Source organism: Crassostrea angulata, chromosome 5 (genome assembly GCF_025612915.1).
Source record: "Crassostrea angulata isolate pt1a10 chromosome 5, ASM2561291v2, whole genome shotgun sequence".
Lineage (NCBI taxonomy): Eukaryota > Metazoa > Mollusca > Bivalvia > Ostreida > Ostreidae > Magallana > Magallana angulata.
This window is the reverse complement of record NC_069115.1, coordinates 39,174,007-39,194,459: the sequence shown is the minus strand read 5'-3', so window position 1 is coordinate 39,194,459 and position 20,453 is coordinate 39,174,007. Positions and strand designations below refer to the sequence as shown.

The 20,453-nt window shown below is 32.1% G+C and overlaps 1 pseudogene; it reads left to right on the top strand.

Annotated features, from left to right (window-relative positions):
* The window catches only part of LOC128185413 (uncharacterized), a 52,054-nt pseudogene extending 32,153 nt beyond the window's left edge, over window positions 1-19,901 (top strand).
* Window positions 19,902-20,453: the final 552 nt, after the last annotated feature.

Genomic DNA, 20,453 nt, shown 5'->3' with positions numbered 1-20,453 from the left:
TTATGTATTAACCCATGGTGTAGATATATTTATCTACTAAATGATACCCCAACATGTATGATTGACGTACAACTATTAAGACGAAAGCTCGATCTTGCGAATTTTCTCATCTATTGCATTTAGTGTTGATCAGGAAGAAGTAAAAATTCCTTATACTATATAATGGGGTTGTACAAAGTTACATGTATTGAGTCTGTAGGCTGAAAGGAATTAATTTCATTAGTTCAAACTGTGTTAATGTAGTCGCACTACGTCATAATGCGGATTTTACAATATTGGTTCGACTTTTACATCTGGTATTGATATTGCCCTAAATCGCTGTTGTTAACAATGGCAATAATAAACAATTAAAGGGACTTGGACACGAATGAAGTTAAAAAAATATTTTTGTTTTCCAATTTTTAATGATTGGAAAAATTAATATGGGCATTTTTAATGCTTTGTTAAAATTTGAAAGTGAAATATTGAGTTATGTGGAAAATACAGAAGGTGACATTCTTTGTTGTGTAAAAAAAAACTTTGGCCTTGTTATTGTTTACATAACTGGTTTATTGCAATAAATTTCGAATAAAAGTTGCTTTTTTCTGTTAATAATATCATTTATTAACAAATTTAATCAGTTTATCCTGTTTGTCACGGCCCTTTTTGTCAAGGAAATGGTAATTCTGTCCTTGACATTATTTGTAAACAAATACAAGACTCGATCTTTGTTTACATAACAATGGATCTTACTTGATATCTCTCTTATAACTTGACTTCTAACATTCAAATTTTGGTCAATCATTCAAAATTCGAAAGTAAACCATTTTATACATAAGAATTAAAAAATAGAATTTTGTTCTTAAATCGTGTCTAAGTCCCTTTAAAGCGTTAATGTACATTTGTATGATTTGTATGAAAGATGAAAATTGATTAATTTTTAGGCACTTGATTTTGTTAAAATGAAAAACAAGATTTCTGATTAACCAGGAGCTCCGGTACATGCTTATATATTCTTGTTTTGACCCCCCACCCCCCTCGGGGATTACTTTTTTCTCTCACTAAAATCTGTTAAAATTTGAAGACATAAGCTTTTTCGTCAACTAAAATAATGTTACAACGATATCTGACATTGTTGACAGCCCACAACAGAAAACTGTAGTTAAAAGTGATTTTTACGAAATTTTTCTCGAGCGTCAACTTCGTTTAGAGCTGATATCGTGAAGAGTAACCCGTCAACATATGATTTATTTCAGATAATCTTTTCTAAAAAGTCATTCTACAGAATAAACACCATGGATTCAGGTTTGAGTCCATAATATCCTTAAAATGACCAAACATATTATATCCATTGCATCATTTTGTTACATCAGGTCCATAAAGTGTACTTACTTGCAACAATTTAATTAAAAATAATGATGCAATTAGTTTAAATTTTGTATATCCAGCTTTAATTTTCCTAAAATTGGTAACTTTTTTAAAGAAAAATATATATATATATATAAAATTCTGCAGTCTACAAAAAATAAAATGTTTCTATTTGTATATTTTCCAAACAAGACAGATATTTTATCAAAGTAAACAGAGATATTACATTTATTTAGCATCCATTCTTCTATCTTAAACCAAACCTCTTTTACATGTACACAATCATAGAGGTGTTCAATTGTTTTTATATAGTTCTTGCAAAATGTGCATGAATAATAATTCAAAATGTTTAACTTGAAGAGATATCCAATTATTGGAACTATTCTTTGGAGTATTTGGAATTAAAGCCACCGAAGTTCTGTTTCCTGTGTAACTATAAAAGGAAGTTCAAATATTCTACTCCATGTTTTTTTCTGAATAATTATTTCCATTAGCTTGCCATTTTGTACTGCTGTAATAACTTGTTTGCAAGCATATACCAGTAATTGATCCATATCTTTGCATCCTTTTTCATTTTTAAGAAATATTCTTATAGAAGAGGGAATATGTAGTCCGAAGGTTTTATCAAAAAGTGCTATCTGTTTTGTTCTCGAGGATACTGCCTTTTTAATTCCACAATATTCAATAAAGTTTGTTTTTATATTCATATCTAAAAATTGCTCGTAATTTAAAAATTTTCCATCAAGGTTATATAAATCAAACAATAAGAAAATGCCTGCATTGAAGTAATGTTTAAGAGAGATAAGTTTATTTTCGATTTGAATCTGTGGGTTGTCCCATATTTGTTCATACCAATTGTTCATTTTTGTTTTACTGGTATTTTCATTAAAATGAGTCCAGCATAGAAAACCCTTCTTTCAGAAAGGATTTACAGTAGTTTACATATATCAAAAACCAACGAAGATCCTCTTTTTCACATATTACCAGAATTACAATGAATTATTGACTGGAGTATGGAACACATTTACTATTTGAATGCAGTATTCGTCTGATCCATCTGGATTTTAGTGCAGTTATAAATTTACTGAAGTCGATCATTTTCAACCCCCCATATCTATAATCTTAAATAACAGTGTCTTTTTTAACTTTATGTGTTTTACTAATTGAGCCCATTTAGTACCGAGCATAAGAACTACCTTAATTGATGTAAATGAGTCATCTGTTACTGTTTACTACTCTCAGTCTATGTGTACACATATTTATATCTATATATGCTAAACTGTATATGAAGTATTATTTTCAGTGGTTTTCGCCATTTGAATTTAAGCCAAAAAATGTGTGTGAAATATTTAATCTTCTCAATAACAATCAAAACTTTAAAGAGAAGTGAAACGACCTTCTGGAACAAATTTTGTTGAAATCAATTATTCATATTCAAAACAAAGTTCGTGTCTTGTTTCAGGCTATGCAAGACGATATGTGGGCAATGAATTCAGCATACAAAGCATTGGAGGGAACACTGTTTGGCGCAGTGAACCATGGTACGAGTGTGGGGTGCAGATACCTTGGCCTCACGAACCAGGTTAGTAATGTTCAACGAGAGAGACAGAGAGATTAAAAGATGATACAAATGTCATGCCTTCTTATTCTCACAGCTTGTATGAGCGCCACGCCCCCTTGTTGGTACGCCCTCAACGTGTCAGTGGACAACACTCCTAGTCCTTGTACCGGCGGACAGATACTCGTCAAGAGAACCAACTACACATCGGCTCCCTATCTCGCCGTGCAGCTGTGTAATAGTACCAGGTTATTAGATTCTTTCCATATGCTTTTAAAAAAGGAGTGTTTGTGTTAATTTTGTGTTATACCACTGAAATTCAATGGCCGAAAACTCTTGACTGTTTTAAACGTCACTTCAGTGTGTGATGGACCTTACTAAGAATAAATGGTGTCACATCTGTAATGCTTCGAATGATAAAGAAGTTTTTGAGTTCTTTTGGATTTTGTTTGGCTGAGATAAAGACTAATAATTTGTTAAAGGGACATGGTCACGATTTTGGTCAAACATTATTTCCCGATTTTAGTGTTTACGATGCTTCAGTAAGGCATGTTCAATAGACAACCAGAATTTTAGTGTCATCCGTTGAGTTATAAGCGAGTTACAGAGCTTACAATTCTTTACTATGTTATCAAAGCTTTTGTTCTAATTTTGAACGTTGAAGTGAAAATTCCAGTTTTAGACCAAATATGAAAGTGGTAAACGTTAAGATCTGTTTAGTTATGCTTAAAATGAATATGAAGATGGAAAAATCAGCTTGAAAAAGAACTTTTCCCGGTGTTGTATAGCAGTTTTCCCACATAGTAGCTTCTCTCCCCGGAAAACCTACTATATAGTAGACTTTCCCCCTGGGGGGAAAAGCTACTATATAGTAGCTTTTCCATCATAGTAGGGTTTCTCCCTCACGTTTTTGGTTCAGATTTTATAAAAAAATATTCATGGAATCCCAGTAAGGATTAAAATCAATGTTTCTACACCTCCAGGTTGTATATCTGCATTCATCTGTACAGGTTAAGTTTCGTTTTGCCGATTGATTATTTTTATATACAATGCCGAAAATTGAACATGTGTGTAATGGAATAATACGTAGAACTTAATTAATTAAGGTAATTAATTGAAAAAAGTACTTGGTTTTACAAGATATACACTTACATGTATATGTATAATTCTGTGTTCTGAATTTGTGAGTGAAAAATGTTTTGAAAATTTTTTAATTAATCTATCACTTCGTCTGCAAATTTTGTTCAGGCTAAACCTCTGTTTTTGAGAAATTTTGTTTCCGATGTTTCAGAGCCCAATGTTTAAAATCCTATTATAATGAAAATAGTGCATATTCTTAAGGGTCCCATATCTCATAAACTAGAGATAACCACGTCACCATGTGTTCACAGTGGCAGTGGTTAACCACTTGTTGATGTCTCTGAAAATTTGAGCGCTCAAGGTAAGGGGCCCTCATTGTTTCAGGGCCCAATGTTTAAAACCTCATTATAATGATTGAATAGTGTTTTATAAGTGGGGGCCCGAATATAAAATTATAGAGATGACCACTTAACCATATCTTGGTGGTAGTGGTAGTGGTGTACAGTACCCGCAACGTTATTTTTTACAAGATAAACGAAAGGATAGGATTCACGCACGATAGGAAAGCATTAACGCACGATAGAACAGTATACACGCACGAAAGGATAGGATTAACGCACGATAGAACAGTATACACGCACGATATGATAGGATTGATACACGATAGGAAAGGATAAACGATGTTCATGATAAACGTATGATCGCTTTAAACGATATTTACGAACAAACTGATAATGGCTGAATGTGATTTACGTGGAATTTCTTTTTAGTAACAATTGCCGAGTCAATTTATATAATGTATAAAAATGACCAGTTAATTTTTTTTCTTACTAAAATTATGAGCTTTAATGATCAATAAATGTTCTGTAATGTTAAAATTGTTTTCATTACCGAACACCTTAGCCGATCGCCGCGAATATTTCAGCCCGAGATTAAATCACTCGTAAAATAGCGGGTTTAATTATATAAATCCAACACTTGTATAAAGTAAATATAAAATCTATCATAAGAACATTTCTTTCTGTATGTGAAAATGATGCATTAAAAACGAATTATTTCAGACAAGTTAACTAAATATTTACGCAGATACACATTCCGCGTACGATTTGTTAACCATGTTAACATTGTTTTCATTACCACACATCCTAGCTGATTGACAAGAACATTTCAGCCTGAAATAAAATATCACACGGAAAATAACGGGTTCAAAATACAAGATCGGGTTTTAATTAAATATAAATTATATCATCAATAGTTTTGTTTCTGTAAAATATTATATTGCATAAAAGTTAATGTTTACGCAGGTATACACCAGTCTGGGCGGACTCAGAAAACGGAGCAAACGGAAGTGATTTCTCAAAAGTAAAAATACTCCGAAAAAGGAGTTCGACGCATGCGCAGTTAATCAAAATATCACATTTTTACGTGAAAACAGGGCATTCAGGAAAATTGATCGTGCAAAGCGGATTATTCATATGCAGGTCTGAAAATATGTTTAAATGCTTTATAAGACATGTTTCAAGAGAATGTATTTGGCAAAAATATACGTTCGTATGGCAAATCAAATTTTATTTGCTGTTCAAAGTTGGTCAATTCTGTTTCCGATGACGATGTCAATAAACGTGAATAAATTAATGTTTTTCCATGATTTCACTATTATTAAAAATTAGTTATGTGCTAGGGTGTGAAATAAACTATTATTGTGAGTTTTATATCCCGTTTGTAGTCAATACACCGTTCTTTTGATCACGCGATGACTCGCCCAGTCGGCATTTCTTAAAACCTTGTATACATCGTAATTTGTCGTATTTAAAAAAAAAACATCACATTTATTAAAGGCTTAAATACTTACATGAGTGCAACATTTAAATTTCCATTTCCTTACTTCCAAGTTTTAATTTGAAGTCTGATTTTCTTATCCTATGCCTGGTCGACAATGTGTGAGTTTAAATTTTTGTATTTTTTTCCCTGTTGTTTACCGAAACATTTCCACATTTCTTTGGAGGTATAATTTTAAAATTAACTATTTCTGAGTCGTTTTTACTCTCCTGAAGGATTTTTTCAATTTTTCAATCACGTTTTTTTACGGGAAAGGGAGGCAACTCTCCATTATTTACATTAGCTACAAAACGGAAGTTGAGAAAATCGCAATGCATGACGGTGCCAAATACTCCGTTTTCGGAGTCCGCCCAGACTGTACACTCTGCGTACGATTTAATATATTCGATATACAAGTAAATATGTTATCTTGTTCCTAAGAACTTCGTTTTTCATTTTCAATGTTAATAGATATGATTTACATATAATATTGGTTAATTTTGATCTAAAAAATTAAAAAATTAGAATCCTGACAGAATGTTGGATAGGATTTTACAAGTCTTGTTCGATAAATATTCGTATACGGCGCACCGAACGAGTTGCAACTAAGTAATAAATTTACTTGCTTATGAAAAGGCACGAAACGATTACCATGATAGGATAAACGGAAGAATTGTTGAAATTAAACGATTAACCTGATAGGATTAACGCACGATAGGATAGGATTAACGCACGATAGAAAAGTATACACGCACGATACGATAGGATTGATACACGATACGATAGGATAGGATTGTAAAAAATAACGTTGCGGGTACTGTAGCACTAGTATATGACCCTGAAAATTTTAGTCCCCAGGGTAGGGGCCCTTAATGTTTCCATGCCCGATGTTTAAAATCCAATTATTACGAATAGTGTATTTTTAGGGTCATATATCTAAAAAAAAAAAACGAGATGAAAAATCACCATATGTTTACGGTCATTAGAAAGTAAAAACATCATTTGAAAATACACACTCAATTATATATGTCCTTATCAAAATGGTTTAAAATTACGTTTAATTCTGCTTTTCTTTTTAAATTTACGAACAAAAATATTTAAAAAGGTACGCGGGTAAAATCATTATTCTTCAAAATATTTAATCAATTCATAAGATGACTAATAATATAATAAATAACTAAATAAATAAATCAATAAATTTTTATTCATAAAAATAGCAACCGAAAAATTTCATATTTATAAATCACTTTGCAAAATAAAAAGCGGTAAATTAGCATGCAGTGAATGATAATATATACATAAAGTTAGTTCAGGTTCCATTTCACATTTTTCAGAGTAACCAGCAAAGATACCGACTTTGTTCTGGTTGGAAAGTAACATTAAAAAAATCTTTACATCATAAAACTTCGCGTTTCGTAAAAAATGTGCTTTAAAACATGAATATGAATATGCTTGACTTTAAAACAAAGTTGTAAATACTAACTTTACACATGCCTTTAATACATAATCAATTATAATAACCCTTACCCATGATTTAGAAACCCATCAATCGAATGGTCCGCCATAAACATGACCGGAATTTTAAAAAAGGGGGAAATCTACTATGTAGTAGGTTTTTCGTGGGGGTAATCTGGCTATAAAAAGGGGGAAAACCCACTATATAGTCAGCTTTCCGTGGGGGGGGGGGGGGGGGACTGCTATATAGCCATTTTCCGGGGGGCGGGGGGGACTGCTATATAGCCATTTTTCCGAGGGGAAAGATGGCTAGGGGAAAACGCACTATATAACACCGGTATTTTTAACTAATGTAAATAAAAACAGGACACGAGCCCTGTTTACATGACAATGAATTGTGACCCCCGTATCTTGCATATAACTTCACTACTGACTTTCCAATTGGTCAAATGCTTTCCAAAAGCATTGTTAAAAATAAATACAGAAAAATAGAATTTGACCACAATCGTGACTATGCCCCTTTAAAGACAGAAATAAATCCATAATGAACTTAAATAAAATAAATAACAAAACCAATTATATTCACTCCTGCAAAAACATGTTGTGTGTTAACCTTTATAAATGATTTTTGTTCTGTTTACAATGTGAATTTCATTTCTACAGAGATATAAAATTTTAATTGTTCTTTCCTGCCAGGAAAGTAATGGCTTTTATTGAATATTGATGAAGAAAGGGCGAAACCAAACTCATTGCGCATGTCCGCGGAAAATTAGGTTACGATTTTGTATATGCTTAACAGTTATTGATTTGAAATACAATCATGCATGTATGTATGAGGGTATTTTGTCTGTTATTCATGATAACCTTACCTGAACATGTTTTAAAGAGTCTATTTTTGGTTTTTTGCAGAAAAATTACAATAGCAACAATCTTTCATTTTCAACCATAAGTAATTTACACCAACTCTAGTATATTTGCGAAGTTTAAAGAAAATCGACCACTTTTGCACTTCGAAGCAGATTTTAAAAATCCTACAATAGCGATTTGCAATTTTTCTCAAACTGTAATATGTGATTAGGAATATCAGTCTCTGCCTTATCTGTAAACAAGAGGCCCAGGGGCCACATCGCTCATCTGAGCAACAATTGCCTTAATTCTGATCAAATTAGAATTACGGTACCAAAATATCTTGACAACTAAGTACAATAGATCTTGCTAAAAAAATTTTGAAAATCTGCCAATTTTTATCCACCTCTTTTTTATTAGTAAATACCAAGCCCTTTTTGTTATTGTACCTGTAAGAAGATTTTTCTCAATTCCTATATACCCCCCCCCCCTATTTCGTGGCCCCACTTTTCATGGTTTCATCAAACTTAAATCTGCATAACATGGGCTTTCACACTAAGTACTGAGTTTTGGACTGAAAACTTTCCCAGAATATTTTTAAAGATTTTCTCTGTATATTCCTATGTAAAAATTCAAACCGCCATCACGGCCCAGCCCTATCACTAGGGACTGTGATTTTGCAAACTTGAACTTACACTAACTGAGGATGCCTCTACACAAGTTTAAGCGTTTTCTTGCCAAATAGTCTTTAAAAAAAGATTTTTAAAGATTTTCTATATATATTCCTGTATAAAAATTCATCCCCCATTGTGGCCTCACCATACCCCTGGACTATTATTTAAACAAACTTGAATCTATACGATTTGGGGATGCATCCACTCAAATTTAGCTTTCCTGGACTAATGGTTTTGAGAAGAAGATTTTTAAAGATTTTCTCTATATATAAAAATGTATCCCCCATTGTGGCCCCTCCCTAAACCCAGGGACCATGATTTGAACAAACTTGAATCTACATTATCTGAGGATAATTACACGCCAATTTGAGCTTTCTTGGCCAAATAGTTTTTAAAAGAAATTTTTTAAAGATTGTTTTCTATATATTCCTATGTAAAACTTGATCCCCCAATTGTGGCCCAACCCTATCCCCGGGGACCATGATTTGAACAAACTTGAATTTACACTATCTGAGGATGCTTCCACTCAAATGTGAGCTTTCCTGGTTGAATAATTTTTGAGAAGAAGATTTTAAAAAATTTTCTCTTTATATATTCCTATGTAAAACTTGATCCCCATCTTGTGGCCCCTCCCTACCCCCCGTTACCATGATTTGAAAAAACTTGAATCTACACTACCTGAGGATGCTTCCATTTTTATTTGAGCTTTCCTGGCCTAATAGTTTTTGAGAAGAAGATTTTTAAAGATTTTCTCTATATATTCCTATGTTAAACTTGATCACCCTCTTGTGGCCACACCCTACCCCCGGTTATCATGATTGAACAATCTTGAATCTACACTACCTGAGGATGCTTCCATTTTAATTTGAGCTTTCCTGGCCTAATAGTTTTTGAGAAGAAGATTTGTAAAGATTTTATCTATATATTCCTATGTAGAACTTAATCCCTCTCTTGTGGCCCCTCCCTACCCCCAGGGACCATGATTTGAACAAACTTGAATGTACATTATCTGAGGATGGTTACACGCCAATTTGAGCTTTCTTGGCCAAATAGTTTTTAAAAGAATTTTTTTTTAAGATTTTCTCTATATATATTCCTATGTAAAACTTGATCCCCCCATTGTGGCCCCCCAACTTGAATCTACAGTACCTGAGAATGCTTCCATTTTAATTTGAGCTTTTCTGGCCAAATATTTTATCAGAAGAAGATTTTTAAAGATTTTCTATATATATTCCTATGTTAAACTTGATCCCCCCATTGTGGCCCCACCCTACCTCTGGAGACCATGATTTGAACGAACTTGAATCTACACTACCTGAGGATGCTTCCATTTTTATTTGAGCTTTTCTGGCCTAATATTTTTTCAGAAGAAGATTTTCAAAGATTTTCTATATATATTACTATGTTAAACTTGATCCCCCCATTGTGGCCCCACCCTACCCCTGGAGACCATGATTTGAACGAACTTGAATCTACACTACCTGAGGATGCTTCCATTTTAATTTGAGCTTTTCTGGCCTAAACGTTTTATAAAGAAGATTTTTAAAGATTTTCTCTATATATCACTATGTAAAACTTGATCCCCCATTTGTGTCCCCACCCTACCCCCGAGGACCGTGATTTGAATAAACCTGAATCTACACTACCTGAGGATGCCTCCACACAAGTTTAAGCTTTTCAGGCCGAATAGATTTTGAGAAGAAGATATTTGAAAAATACCAACAAATTTTCAATAATTCTCAATTATCTCCCCTTTAAAGAGGGCGTGGCCCTTCATTTGAACAAACTTGAATCCCCTTCACCTAGTGGTGCTTTGTGCCAAATTTGGTTGAAATCTGCCCAATGGTTCTTGAGAAGAAGATGAAAATTTGAAAAGTTTACAACGACGACGACGACAAAGCCGACAACGCCGACAAAGACGACAACGCCGACAACGACGACAACGACAGACAACGGACAAATTGTGATCAGAAAAGCTCCCTTGAGCCTTTGGCTCAGGTGAGCTAAAAAAAAATACTAAATTCTACTGTCTGGTTTTTAGTAAGGATCCATCTCAAAATATAAAAATGCAACATTTTTGGAGCATTACAAATGTAGATTGGTACAATTGGTTCATTCAAAAATTAAGAAACATAAACCTGACATTAGCATTATTCCGTGTATAAAATTTCAACGACGTACAATTTTTACCTTTTTTATGTTATTTCTTAAAGCATACTTCTACAAAGCTTAATTTTATCATAACGTCATAATAGCACAATGGCAACGCTCACCTACCATACAACGGAAAAACTGTTAAAAAAATAAAATTTTCTTTAAAAAATCTCTATATTTATATCTGTATTTTGTGTATTGTGTTTAATTTAATAAATTATATCGAAAAAAAATCAATAAATACACTGTATTTCACTAGTATGCGTAAAAACATGCGCAATGAAAACTAAACTCGGTCTCCTTTAATAGAATTACACTCATGCAAACTAAAAATAGCCTTAATGGGAAACATATACCTCATTGTAACAGAGAAGTATATGTGTAAGTCCCTTATTGGTCACGTACTCCCATAAAGTTTGTTGAAAAAATCATAGTCTTTCACTGTTTAAAGCTGCTTGGTCCGATTTTATATCAAATTTTATGCACGCTTTTAAACGATGGCTATGCTTAGTATATGTATAATAATAAGACATTGCAGTAGTTTTACCCGTCAATTATGCCAAATTTCAAAGACGAAAAATACGTACAAAATTTGCTAACAAAACAATCGACAATAAAAGGTACCGCGTTATTTCGCCTCATGTAAAATTTCACCCCTGTAGACGAGACTGGTATGGTTGTATTACGAATTTAACATCGCTTTAAATAAAGGTCGAATTGATCAGACAAATTACAAATAAACATGTGTACGTTTTGTTCGCTAATATTTCTAAAGCCTGCTTTCTTTACAATCGATGCATAGCATGCGGGTTAAATAAACCCAATCATTCGGGGGACGAAACCAAGCGGTTTCCTTTTCTAAACATTCCCGTGATGCATTCTGGTTTGTTTTTTCGTTTGCCCAAAGAGAAATTATTTTTATTTACTTTGAATATTTCTAACTTTGAAAGGAGACTGATTCTGCTGGTGTAAATAGGAGAAAGTCCATAACTTTCTCAGATAAATGATTTGTATGAAAAAAAAATTGATACTATAATTACAAAAAAAATCGGACCAAGCAGCTTTAAACAATGTATAAAAATCATGAAGGTGTTGATCCTCCACTCATTTTTGTATAATAGTCTAAAATACATGTAAGCCGTCGATATCACGTGATCTATTTATATTTGAAAGGAGGAATTACTTTCCTGGCCGGAATATAATTTTTTTTATCATTTAAGATTTGTTATCTTTGTTAGAATTCAGCATTGTTATTTACAGAACAAAGGTAAGTTAACGAAAATGTGTATTTTCCCCGTCATTCAAATTTGACGCAAATTACAGCGTGTATAGCTTTAATTAAAATCAAACCCGGTAGACCTTTAAACTGGGCTATTGTATGAAGAATCGATGCTCCATACAATAGCCTAGTTTAAAGGTCTACCGGGTTTGAGTTAATGTGAATAATAGTCAAGATCTAGTAAATGAAAGATTGCGAAAATTTGAAATATGAGTTTCTTCAATGATATCATTGAAGAAACTCATATTTCAAATTTTCACAATCTTTCATTTACTAGATCTTGACTATTATTCACAATAACTCAATCAAGGACTAAGATTTTCCGCCACATGTGCTGAAGTCATCCGTCCATCAACCACGCCTTATTTGCACTCGTCCTAGTTTCTCAACGTGGAATACTACACCATTCTTTTTATTTTATAGGTCGGTAAAGTTTCATTTCTAAAACATGATTCTGTTTTTCAAAGAGAGATATAATTATAATCTCAATTACTTTATACGATTTTTTTTGTATTTTTAATGAGAAAGTGGAAAATTTGTTTTGGTTGCAAGAAACACTGTGTAGTTTAATATTTGGTGTGAATAAATTGATTATATTAATATCTAATAAATCATGTCCAGAAATGTCAATAAGACATTTTATTTTTTTTAAATCATCTTTTGTCCATATTTTTTAAACCGATTTATAAAATCTTTTAAAGAGATGTGTGTCTTTTAGAGAAGAAATATAAGGCAGTCATTTTTAAAAAAAAAATAAAACAAATTGACAAAATATAAGAAATTTTAATTGGGTAAAAGCCACCAGTCCTCTTAAGCCAGTGTATATCTTTTTCTGTCAAATAATTTGACGTAAATGTATGTCAGTAATGATATTGTCTGTCATGTCACCCTACCAGTATGTAACACCAGAGACTTTAGATGTGTTCATAAATATTTCTTAAAATAATACTCAAGGCTCCAATGGCAGCTCTCGATGAAAGTGAGCCCAAATATTTTTTTTGAACAATTAAATTTATGTTATTCATTTAAGACACAATTGATTAAGATCCTCTCGTTTTATTAAGTAACGTGATGGATATTTGATGGTAACATAATAGACCAACAATACTTTTATTAACAACCTTGATAATGTGTCCAAATATTATTCAAATTAGATCATCATTTATTATTCAATTTATTACGCTAAAATTAGCAAATTGCAAAAGCCCAATGTGAACAATGTAGCAAGTAAAAATGTACGTCGTGTTACTCAGGAAACACAGCTAGTAATTTTGAATAACGAAATCATAGGTAAAGATATATGATAATATATAAATTTGATATTTATACTGTCGGTTAAACATGTTTAATGGTCCTTAAAACCAGAAATATTGATCATGGGGCCTCATGTCCCACTTGTCCCTGCAGTAATGTTTAATGATGTTCCTTCAATTACCTACAGTATCAATGTTTGTAACTATACTTATCTCTAATCGTTACAAATTTGATTCACGGTGTAACATACATGTATTATCCATACAGGTATTTTCTTACGTGGTACTGAGATGCACCACTATACAAAATAAATATGAAGACAAAAATGTCAAAATCTGAATTAATTTTAATTTTGTTGTTGTAATACCAGGGAAATACTCTTCGGCCGCTCGATGTAAAATTGTCCGTGTCTACGAAATTGAATTCGTTTGTCCTTTGAAGTGTTTGTTGTTTCATGCAGTTTTTAAACCAGTCTTTATTATATGCAGGTTTACATTGAAATATTCACATTTATATTTTGAACTCTTTTAATTATTATCCTTATTTTTAAAAAAAAATTATATCTTTTTACATGATGTACATGTAACTTAAACACTCCTTTTAATTATTCAATGCCATCGTAAGAGTAAAAGAATTTTTTTTATCTCGTGTCAGATTTTTTTAATGCTTAGCACATGTACATTGCATTGATCCCTTGGAATAACAAGAAAAGAATACATGCAGTAAGTGTTTGGGTGAATCATTAACTCAACATTCATGTTGAATCAATTCACAAATACTTGAACAAGTTCCTTTTGTATTTATTCATGTTTGATATACAGGCACACACACACACACACACACACACACACACACACACACACACACACACACACACACACACACACACACACACAAGAGGGAAAACACGTCATAAAAATAATGTTACATACATGTTATCATCCGCTCTCATTTCTTTAACTGTCAATGCTTCGTTTATTCCAGGTACAAGTTCTTCCTCGGTTCGAGCTTAGGGGCTACGTTCAAGAGCATAAGAGATTCTAACGGGTATGGTCATGATCATTGTGAACTCGTCGGTGGAACTGAAGCTAATGCAGAAGCAGGAGAGAACCCCATATCACCGAATGTTAGAGGTAAATTGGGTAGGACTTACTAAATATGAACGTCCTTGTTAAAGCTAAGGACGTACTTCTATTTCTCTTCAGAGGAAACACAACAATTAACGTATGCACGCAAGGGTGGGGTAAAATGAAATACATGTAAATGAAACATGCAGATTAAAATCCAAAATCATTGTAGCAGCATTGAAATAAATTAGTCTATATGCCCAGATAATAAAAATCAAAAAAATTAATATACATGTTCATGTACAAGTATAATTTTAATGACTATACACCTTAAGCTCTAAATATAATTTCATTTTTATTGAACATTTGAAACTTTGAATTGCAATAATAAGCTCGCAATTGTGTTCAAAGATTTTCCGAATGCAAAATTTATCATACCGACTTAAGGAGGTTGGCCCCTGAAATACAAGTAATGTCAATCATCCAAAAACATCTTGGACATAAATATAGAGACCTAAGATGTTCATTTATTTTATTTGTGACCTGTGTCACAGGCCATTTTTTGGAAATATGGGGCCCCAAAAAGAAATGATAATTTTCCTGAATTAATTGCTTAAATTTGGCATGGAGATTGATTATTTGAAGAAATCAAACACATATTTATAGTCTGAATTATTATTTAGTATCTGGAAGTTTAGTTTGCGCTGAAAAAAGGGGCAAAAGCAACAGTACTCTAAAACTACTGACTTATGAAAATTCCTCATTTTCGTCTTGAAAACCTTCCGCTACAAAATATAGTCCCTTACTAAACTCTGTAAATATATAGTTTTTTTATTAACCATTTTAAATAATTTGGTTTATTTGGCACTGTAAAATATAGATATAAAAATATAATCAATATATAATGCACAATTTTTAGATAAGTGGTGACGTAAAATAGTTGCCCAAAAAGAGAGGAGTGAACCTCATTTAATTAAAGGTACATGTATATAGATTTAAAAAAATATTCAGTATAAGTTAGATGAACTATTTCAATTGTAGTACTATTTTTTGTATTTTTTTTAATTATCTTTAAGGTAACTCCGTACCTATAAAATTATGGGTTCAAAGTTAAAAAACTTAAGTTTTTTAACTTATTGTACTTGAATTTCATAAAAAAATAAATAAAATATGTATATATATCCATACTATTTAAGATGTAAGGTGATAAAAACCAAAGGCTGAAATTATCATCTGAAAATCACACTTTTTCTTGTTTAAAAATTAAATAAAAGTGGATGGATACGTGTTTATATATTTAAATTTTATTGCTTACTATGCCAGAAAACTAAAATTAATTTAAAAAAAAAAGAAAAAATTGTTTACATTAGAAAAATTATAGCATTTAGATATATCACTTACAGAAAAATAGAAAAGAGTTACGTATTTCCCTTTGTCATTATTGAATTATGTCGAATATAAGTATGAAAAACGCTTATAAAATATCTCCAAGTAAACACTGATTTGAGTTTTTGATGTGCACCTATAATAACTCTACTTGCAAGAATTTTAATGAATTCATGGTTTATGTAAAATGTATGACGTCACAGGAGGGTGGATTTACTTTAAAGTTATTTATTTATTTTCAATTAAATAATTACAATAAAAATAAGTAGAAGAATACTTGTTACTTCAATTTTGCAAGATATCTCAATAAACAATTATTTCAATGTGTGATTGATACATGTACATGTACATGTTTGGTATTTCAAGATGCAAAATCAGTCGAAGTCATTTTAGAAAGTAACATTATGTTACAGCATGGTCGAAATTTGTGTATATTGTATTTGAAAATGAGGAAAAGATATAATAGGGTTGAGTTATTATTTCAATACATATATAGGTACAATATTTTCTCAACAAATGTAAAGGGATTAATGTAGTATGTGTAACGCCATCAAATACATTTTTGCGATTTCATACCATAACCATTTGGTACCATTGACTTTATAGCCTTGAAATTGCTCTGTAAAGCAATCGCTTGGCTTAAAAAAGTAACGTTTACGGCACATGAATTTGAACTGATGACTTTCACATGTTTATTTACAGGCTATAGAAGGTCGAATGTGGGCGAGAGCTTTTGGTATGGATGGATATCTGAATATACCGATTATTTACAGTGTGGAGTTTCTATTCCCGGGACAAACACTGTGGTCTAGATATAATGTCTAGATAAATGGCACGTCATTCTCGAAGATATATATCTAAAAATATTTTACAGGGAGGAAGGAAAGAGTGTTCGAGTTTAAACATTTCGCTAGTGGCTTTTGTTAGTGGTTTAATCATATGTGCATTGTACAAATCTATCTTCATGTATTTTACTTCTCCTTGTATAAATCTGGTAAATGTTCCAACCAAGATAGTGCTATACTCGGCAATAAATTAATTCAATCACCGAACGCTTAGTTTTAAATGATAAAGTTACAATCGAACATTTCATAGACATAAGTAAATTATGTTTACATGCTGATTTTTTGTAATCCTCCTCTCAGCACTATGCACCCCATGCGCAAATGACAATTGTAATATTTGCAAGACGTCTGGGGGTTTTTCCCCAAATTAAAAAATAGGTATCAATTTTTAGGAAATTAAAAATTGATATACAAAACAGAGTATAACTATTGTATTAAAGCATATTATATTGATAGTTTTGCATAAATCATTATAAATTAATTCGCTTCACGAACCTGACATATCAAAACGTAAACAAAACATGAAAAAATGTTCTGCCTATGTCAATATTGGTCGTTTGGAGTATTTTTAAATATTCAAATTTTAACTTCAGATATCGAAATTATTCCTTACTTAATAATATAGTTTGTTACTCAACTTCACATCTAGAAATTTAAAGTAGATCTGATCGGTAATTGATTGAGCATTCATCCTCCTTAAAGTGATATTTGGTACACTTAAGGCGATGAGGCGGGATATGTATTTGACTTAATCTGCAATACGCACTGTCATTAAATCCCTATGAACCACCACGAAAGAATTTTATTGTTTACACCACTACGTGGTTTTCCCTTATGTATAGAACTGCTTTTAATAGAATGCATGTTTAAAGGAGTTTGATGGCTTGGCTAATTTTAAAAGAATTCTTTTTCATGAGTCATAGTTTTTATATAAGACTAGATTTAATCTGTGCGTGCACAGTTTGATCAAGTAAGGTGAGCATAATTTGGAAAAGGAGAAAATACATTGTTACGTCCATGCCTTTTCTACCACCCTTTCTCTACAAAAGATTTTTCTATGGACTTGATAAGCAAAGATATTAGAAAAGAGTCCACCTTCCCTGTATCGGATGGATTTGACCCCCCCCCCCTCCGAATATTCTTTTCATATGGTTTAAGATAGCATTTTCACCGTACATTTAAATATATATTAGGGTGCTCTGTCCTAAAAAAATATATGTACATTCGTATTTCTAGTCTTCATGAGTTATTTTTTATTCTTTACACATTGATGGACAGCAAGATCCCCTCGTTATAGTTGGTTTAAACCAAAAAATGTGGATCCGCTTCATTTACTATAGGTGTAGCGGAAGCTCAGGTCTTTTCGATGTTCAAATTTAGTTCGGTTCATATTGCGGGTTTTAAGGACTTTTTTTGCTGATAATTCATTAATTGTGTAGTTCCGATTGGTATAATAAAGTTTGGTAAATGTTTGGTAAATGTTTATGTCTTAAACACTTGACACCCGATTTACTGGTGTTAAAACACAAAACTCCATAATTTTTATTGATGTAGTATAGAATCATTTTTAAGGGGGGAGGGGGGATTTCATACGGTGTGGACGATTGTAGCTTTTATAAAGAATTATCTTAGTTGAAAATGGTGTCATTTTGTGATTTCAATGCTTATGACTTGTGAATCGGTTACGGAAATAGTCAAAGTAATTATTAAAAGTATAACATTTGTCATCATTAAAGGTTTAAACATTTTTTGTAATAGATAAGTTGTGTAAAACGATGTTGTTAGGTTGCTAATTGATGACTAGAAAAATCAAAAGATTGTAAAAAGGCAAACAATACATTGAATTCAAATCACATAGTGTCAAGAAATGATAATTTTATGATGTTTTCTCTCTCTTTTTTTCTTTTTCATGATTAAACTTTAATCAGATTGAATAAAACACAAAAATATAAATCAAGGACCACGCTAAAAGCAGAGTCAAGATAGACTTTGACCAAATGGGAAATCTCACTATCCAAAAGGGGAACATAATAAATTGTTCGCATAATTTCATCTTAATGTACTTAATTATTGACAAATTCGTTAACTTCACCTCAATTTACATAATTATTGACATATTCGTTAAATTTTATGAATATTAATTTTTTTATTTTGGATTTTTTTCCATAAAAAAAAATATTCATCAGCAGAGAGATGAGTTTATAACCTGTTTATATAACAACAACAAAGAAAACTTTACTTCAGTGAATATGCAAAAAAGCCCCAGCCGGATTCCAACTCGTAAACTGCAGTTCAGTAGCCCGAAACTTTAACCACTGGGCTAAGACGGTATACAACCTAAACGATTGATACAAACAAATTAACAAAACATTTAAATCACCAACTTATGACGTAGTTTCCTCAAAGGGATATTAAGTCTAATTGTAGTGAGGTGCAATAATCATTTAATTTTATTTCATTAACAATTTGAAAAGACGTCCAAAATCCGGTCGATTTATTCCTTGTGTGGAAAAAAGTACAGACAAGATACAACCTTTTCAAAGAAGATAAGTCAAATTTTAATTGACGAACAGATGTTATAGTTGTAAAGGGTTTAATACTTAGTACATGTACATATAATCATCTCACTAATATCAGACCATATGTCCAAAGAAGTGACATCCCATTAATGTTATCAAGTGCATACAAATGTAACTGAATATGACGGAATACATGTAAAATGAATAAAAAAATATTTTATCACATGAAAAACATACAATTTAAACATGAAAAGAAATGAAATGATGATGCGATAAAACATGTTTTTGCAAAACAGGGGAAAAAAATGATTTTAAAGTTACATTGCGTACGATATAATTTTATGGATAATTCGACATATCCTCTGATTTGTCCCTCAAAAATCATATCATCGATTGATGATGAGGTCATCACCATCATTAACGTCTTCGGTTTCCTCTGTCATATCTTCGACATCGTCCTCTTCTGGCACAACAGACGAATTGTCGTCTGCAGGATTTTCCTAGCGCGGAGCAATCTAAGAGAAATCCTTTTCAAGTCCTTCTTTTTTTTTTATCAGATTCCGGAGCTTTTCAGGTTGCTAAGCCTGAAGAACAGAAACACGACGGCCTGTTGATGTGACTTTTTATGGTGTCTCTTTCCATCTTTTTACTTGTTCTCCATTTTTGGCACCTTTCGTGTTTATTTTGCTTTTTCCACATAACCACCTTCTACGGATCACCATTGGGTTTCCCTCATCATGGCTGGTGTGCGTGTTATCCGGGTTCTCTTCCTCCGAGTCACCTACATATATCATTTCACGACGTTTGTTCATCCATTTCATCTTTCTGTGACGCTTCAATGTCCACTTTCTTCGTTTCTTGGTCATTCATTCGTTCTCGTTTATAGGGTCTATCTTTGCTATCATCATCATCATCATCATTATCATCATCATCATCATCATCTAATGTTGCTGCAGGGATAATCAAAATCAAAACAAAGGTCTTGTTTGTGTAACAGAACTAATTTGAAAAAAAAAAATAGAATTATTAAAATTTACAATTCTTATTTTGGTAACCCCCCCCCCCCTCCCCCGCCAATAAAAAAAACCCAGAAGAAAACAAAACTAAGCAAAAGAAGAACAACAACAACAAAACAAATAAAAAAAGGCTAAGCCACGTTTTTTATAATTTA